Source organism: Dendrobates tinctorius, unplaced genomic scaffold (assembly GCF_039654945.1).
Source record: "Dendrobates tinctorius isolate UK_male_01 unplaced genomic scaffold, ASM3965494v1 ptg000024l, whole genome shotgun sequence".
Lineage (NCBI taxonomy): Eukaryota > Metazoa > Chordata > Amphibia > Anura > Dendrobatidae > Dendrobates > Dendrobates tinctorius.
In genome coordinates, this window is record NW_027361692.1 from 20,404,993 (window position 1) to 20,411,589 (window position 6,597).

At 46.2% G+C, this 6,597-nt stretch overlaps 1 long non-coding RNA gene across 1 annotated transcript; it reads right to left on the reverse strand.

Annotated features, from left to right (window-relative positions):
* Positions 1-1,124: 1,124 nt before the first annotated feature.
* On the reverse strand, positions 1,125-6,330 carry LOC141084573 (uncharacterized). The gene is made up of 2 exons (XR_012231036.1): positions 6,206-6,330; positions 1,125-3,237 (listed from the first exon to the last, which is right to left on the reverse strand). It is a non-coding gene; the product is annotated as an uncharacterized lncRNA (long non-coding RNA).
* Positions 6,331-6,597: the final 267 nt, after the last annotated feature.

A 6,597-nucleotide genomic window follows, 5' to 3' on the forward strand; every position in this document is an offset into this window, starting at 1 on the left:
GGCTGCCGAAGGAGCTGCGGGAAAGCCTGCCGGGAGCAATGGCATCGGGGAAGGTGAGCGTCCCTCCTGCCCAGCCGGCGGCACTGCAGGCAGATCCCGCTGTCACGCCCCGTGCAAAAGACAGGCCCCAGGGCCCTGACACCGGCCCTCGGCCTCCCCACCCGACCTCCCTCTCTCCAGCGACCCTGGCTCCAGATGACTTTGTGGCTCCTGACACTGACCCCGAGCCGCTCCCTTCTCGACTGCGGTCTATTTGCCGGTACCCATGGCAGCCTCAGTTCCAGCTGCGACCGCTCGCGGCTGCCACTCCAACATCCCCAGCCTTGGTTGCGGCCGACCTGGCGGTGACCGCAGCCGCCTCTGCCCCGTCTGCGGCTTTGGTTGCGGCCTGTCTTTCAATGTCTGCAGCCGCCTCCCCTCTGATCCAGGCCCCGGTCGTGGCCTATCCATCTGGACCTGTGGCTGCCCCTGCTCTCTGCCCAGCCCCAGCTGAGGCTGGTCTGCCAGCACCTCCGGCTGCCGTGGTCCCGCTCCTGACCCCGACCGTGGCCCACTCGATCGGCTCTTCTGCCTACACCGGACCCTCCACCTGGGTTGCGGAGGTCATTGATCAGAAGAAGGCCAGAGAGCGGGAGGTGTGGGCACTGTTGCATGAGAAGGAGGCCACTATGTCTACCCCTCGGTCGTACGGGCGGCTGGTGCATACGAACACCGCCAAGGGCTAAGCTTCATCCGGGACCTCGCCACCGGCTACAAAATCTATCTGAATGTGTCATCCATCAAGCATGGCTGGGCTCTGCGGGAGGGGGACTTGGTCTCTTACTACAAGGAGTACTGCCCCTGTGGCTACTATGCGGTGGCAGTTATCGCTTACCCTGAGGGGTATGAGCCCCCGTAAAAAAGACAAAGGACTCCTGGGTCCCAGGCACCAGGGACACTCGGGGCCCAGAGACACTGCAAGCATCGCAGAGACTCCACAGCTGTGGAGTCCACTGTTGTTGGTGATGAGTTTGTGATTTGATCTTTATCTCTCAACGGGAGATCGATATGCTGGAAGGTTGCCAGATTATGGTCTGAGGCCTACTCGAGTAGCGGAGAACAAACACACACAGAGACAGGGTATGTATCTGCAGGATGTTCTCCCTTTCCTGATTTAATTAGGTAGCTTATATGCTCATTCGAGTAGGCGGTAACATTACATCATCACATTTCATTGGACAATTGATCATTCGACAGTAAGCATAAATGGTTCCAACCAATCATATTCATATTCGTTAACCAATCAGATTGTACTCGGCTGTTAATTATTAGTATTTGTGTAGACGTGCTGAAAGCCTTAATGGGTCTTGGGTAAATTACACAAGATCCCAATATCATTCTCATTTATCTATCCTCATGACTGTTTATAGCTCAATTAGCCTCATTAACCTGTCTTAGTAAGCATTTATGGCCCCAGTATCTACCTAATATGTGGACGTGTAGTTTCGATGTCCAACTGGGCGCAGTAAACAGTTTATCCATTACGTACAAGTTGTTATGAAGAATAAGGTTATAGGTAATCATTATCATGAGACAGCATTTTCATATACAGAGTATGCATGTAAGACCCCAGAAATACATTGATATTAAAAGGACATACAGAATTCCCTGTCAGTCCCCCCTTTTGAGAACAGATATGACTCTACCATTCACATATAGGTACATTCAAAGGCCTAATGCCAGTGTCGGACTTCCTAACCCTTCTTCTGCCGAATTCCCCATAGGGAAAGGGAGATCATATCTAATTCTCAACCTCAAACCATTTGCTCATAATCATTATTGTAAGGTTTCATCGCAATATACATAGTTTTAGTAATAGACGCATCAATCAGTCTTTGAAGTAGTCCTCTGATACATGGTATGCAGCAGCATCCACAGGTCACAAGTACTGCTGCTACTACTGCCACAGAGATGAGGAGGCTGGACACAAGATGACTCCATCTACCGAACCAGGATTCCAACCAGTCCATGAAGGGATTGTTGATACCCGAATTTTCTGCCAATTCTTCGGACAGGGATGTAAGACCCTCCAACGCCTTGGTGATACTCCCATCTGGACTTGTATTATTGGGAATGAAGGTACAGCAAAACGTTCCAAACATCTTGCACACGCCCCCTTTTTCCGCTAGCAACATATCCAAAGCCATCCTATTCTGATGTGTCATTAAAGAAGTTGGGCCTAATTGTTCAGCTATCCCTTTTACTGCATCCCTCGTGTAATTTATAAACCTTTGCTGATTATAATAAATATAATTTATCCAATCCACATTTTTATTAATTGTCACCCACCAAAAGAAAATTGATTCAAAACCTGCTGCTATCTGGTTCCTGGCCTTGTACTCATCCGGTACCCCTCTGGGTACCCCTATATTGTCTATATAAACTCTAGGATCAAAGGACCCAGCAGGTACTGACCTCCTATTTCTGTGTAGGGTTTCAACATTCATTCCACCTCCTTACCTTTGGGGTTTGTCCTTCTCTTGTTCCTTGTCCTGTGCAGGAACAGCTTTTAACCAAAATGTTCCCTGCTGAACCTGTCTACCTGGGGTATACAGTCCCAATACATAGAGACCTTCATCTCCAAGAGAGGGTTCATCCAGTGTTATAAGGAGAGGATTGCAAGAGAATCTCCAGTCCAAAACCTCTGGATCACAACCCCATTTTGGAATGGGTACAGCAATATTCATCCTCTTGAGGAGAGGCTTTCCTGATGAACTAACACGAGTCATGGCTTCCTCTGGCTTATACCCCCATGACGTTCCCGTGTTCCAAGCTGCATCTGACCAAGAATTACAGTTCTCATTTCCAGGTCTAGTTACACAGATATATACCACCGCCCCTTCAACTCCTGTTAGATATTTATAATTGGGGTTGCTACTCTTCCTCCCAAATTTAAGATTCCATTGACACTTCACTATCTGACACAAGTCCATCCTAAATGTAGCTGTTGCTGCCTTGGTGTCAAACCACAAGGTTACTGATGTGCTGTTCTGAAGTGTCTCGTCCATTTGTCCTTCTTGCAGTAGAGCTGCCAACATCATCAGGGACAGGACCCATATTCTTCCACTCCAGGACCTCATAGTAGCTTGTGTAGACCGGTCTTCCGTTTAACTCTACGGATGTGGCTTAGCGGGGACCATCAACCAGTGGCTCCAGTGGTCTTCGTGTCTTTTGGTCAGCAACCAATGTCTGGATTAACTAAAATAGAATCAAAAACTTATTTATACACAAATGGGAGTCCCTTTTGGGCTCCGGACCTGCTGCAGGGGTTGTCAAATAGTCACAACATCTATGTGGACAAAAGAGTACCTCAGTTGTGGTAGCTTCTGACATCAGGAAGGCCTCCAGTCCCCTGAAAAGAGATCAACACACACGAGCACATACTTCATACATCTTACCTTGGGCAGCCTGTATGAAGTCAATCTGCAGTCATTGAAACGGATAGGAGGGCCCAGGCGCACGTGTATGTCTATGGCATCTTTCTAGTCTATCTGTGTTGTGCGCATCTAATCTATGTTAATGTAAAGCTAAACAGGTGGACCCAGCATCTTTCTTCAGAGCACATAGTTTTTTGTCTTCACTCACGTGCGTTGAGTCATGAGCCATCACATGGTGCAAGGATTTTGGCAAACATACCCACTGTCCCACCATCCACGGTTCTGAGCTCCAGCTTCCGACCAGACTTCAGTCTCTTCCCCGGTTGGTGACCGAGTCAGAGCCTGTAAGATACTTAAGTCTAACTGGTTATCTTTAATGCTCACCATGACCAGTGGAGGCGCCTCAGGGGTCTCCCAGTACCTTGGTCTTCTGGCTGATTCCCAGCCACTTTGTTTGCTTCGTGCTCCACAGGTTCCTTCTCATATGTACCCTCACTTCCACTATGGCAACCTCTTCCAGGGCCTGTTGATGTAAGAAAAGACCTTTCCTCCCCATATGGGGCTGCAGTTGTGGGTTCACCTGAAAACAATGACTTGTATATGTGGTGTCTTGCTTACCTTAAAGCCCCCTAAACGCCTCAATGAGTGCCGTCAACTCCACCTCCCCTGTAGAGTTATGAGGGAGGAGTGGTTCTGCTTTCTACTATCTCATGCTGTGTGATCGTCATGTAACCAGGTTCTTGGACCTTCCGGAAAGAAAAACTCAAAATCCAGATTAATGAGAGATACCTTTATGGATTAAAAATATTTAAAAATAGCTGACTCTCCTCTCTTCTCCCCCCCCCTTTGGAAATCACCATATTAATACCGAATAGGGGGCAGAGTGGTGGATTTCCATTACACATATAACGGGATTTCCTCTCTTTTTTTTTTTTTTTTTTTTTCTTCCTATCACATACTAAAAGCATTCCTTATCTTTACTACCTGACAATTGCCTTCCATGGATATCTAACACTGCTTCAAGTCAAAGGCAACTTTGTACCTTGAACCATCTGCCTCTCCTTTTTTTTTTCTTATCAACATGCATTCTAAAAAAAAAAACTTGACATTATGAAAAACTAGCTGTACACCTTCTACAAATACGTATTACGCTATAATGTGAATCCAGTGAGCAGAGCAGCAAGCTGCGCTTCAACCAGGTACGTCTCCGGTTGGCCATTATTTAATGGACATCTGACAAGATTGTAATTTTCTATGTCACTTAATGAAATTCCGTCGACCCAGGGAATTGCAGGAATACCATGCACATTGAGCCTAAACACTTTATAGTCTGGAAATCTGGCTGACAGAAATCCAAAACCAGTGAGCTGTTGGATATACCCTCCTGGTATAATTTTGACAATTCTCCAACCTTCAGGAGATATAAGCAACATTAATCCAAATGTGCAATTAGGGCACGACATTTTCTCATGGAATATCTGGCACACACACACACACGCGGCAAGCAATACAACAGAATTTCACACATGAGATCATGCACTTCCACTTATCAGCAGAGAGTCTCAAAGGTCATTCACATTCCTTCACACAGATTCAGTAAACGGTGAACTGCTTAAGCTTATCACCTCCTGGTGCTTCTGCCAAAAATCCTATCTATGTTTTCTGGTTGATACTTGACTGTATTGGGGCGAAAAATTCTCCTGGCTTGTCCTAAAGTGTAAAATGCCTATGGCTTGCAGACCCGTACTGACTGCACTTCGCTAACTCAATGTACAGGCCGCACCTAGACCGTATCTCTCTATCTGCCTCTTTCTCTGGTTGCTATTCACTTATTCTCTTAATATACGCTATTCCTGTGTGCCCACATCTCAACAAGTCTACTTCTTCTGTATCACTTAGCAAATATCTATGCCAACATAGACTGCATCTCGTTGTTATATGAGGTTCCCGCTCAATGTTTGAACTTGCGTGTCCTAAACTGAAACTGGTCAGTTGATAGGTATCAAACCCATGGGAACCTTGATAAGAAGGTTAACTATTTAGTGGTCTGGCCATGACCCTCCTGGTCATCTAACACTAAATCTCTACGTACTCAGTATGAGATGGCACTTCTCTACAATTAGTCCTAGCGTATTCAGCAATTCTATATATCAACCAGAGAGCAAATCCAATTAACTATAGGCAGACTAATGTGCCCCAAATTCTCTTATTAGCCCAGTAAAAATCTTTTTCCCTCAACTAAACCTGCTGAGCCTTGTATACTCAGAGATCTTATTTATCAACCAGAAGACTAAAGCTATCATTAGTATGCAGGCTAATGTAATCCCTACTACCTCAAAGTTCTTTAGCACCATTAGAGGGCAATTCGTGCGTATCAGACAGAATAGAAGGTGGATAGACCTATCCTGTCTGTAACGGCGTTTTAACACCGTAATAGTACCTCTAGCACTCTCCGAGAGGACGTACGCAGCCTTCTTTATGCGTATGCCGCCAGAGACGTGTCCTCACATGAATCCTGGCAAGCCAGTTACCATGGAGAGACGCTCCCAAGGGGCAAAAACACAGTAAAGAATTCCTAGTACCCTCAAGGTTGGTTCAATCATTCATGCGCAATCATACGTAGCAGCTTTTAGGTTTCTCCCTCCAGCATACGTATTATGTATCACAAGGATATTCTACGGTTCTTAGCGCTGGTATGTAAGAAGACAGACTATACTGTACCCCAAAAGCCGGTTCAGAGCATTTAGCAGAGGGGAGACACAGAATTTGTAAGAATCAATGGCTCTTACCTTCACCGGTGATTTTGATCTGTGTGTCCTCTAGGCCGTCAGTCTGCGGGTGCCGGATTTCAGGATACTGGGGTCTTCTGTTGTAACCAGCCCACCCAGGGACGCCACTGATGAGTTTGTGATTTGATCTTTATCTCTCAACGGGAGATCGATATGCTGGAAGGTTGCCAGATTATGGTCTGAGGCCTACTCGAGTAGCGGAGAACAAACACACACAGAGACAGGGTATGTATCTGCAGGATGTTCTCCCTTTCCTGATTTAATTAGGTAGCTTATATGCTCATTCGAGTAGGCGGTAACATTACATCATCACATTTCATTGGACAATTGATCATTCGACAGTAAGCATAAATGGTTCCAACCAATCATATTCATATTCGTTAACCAATCAG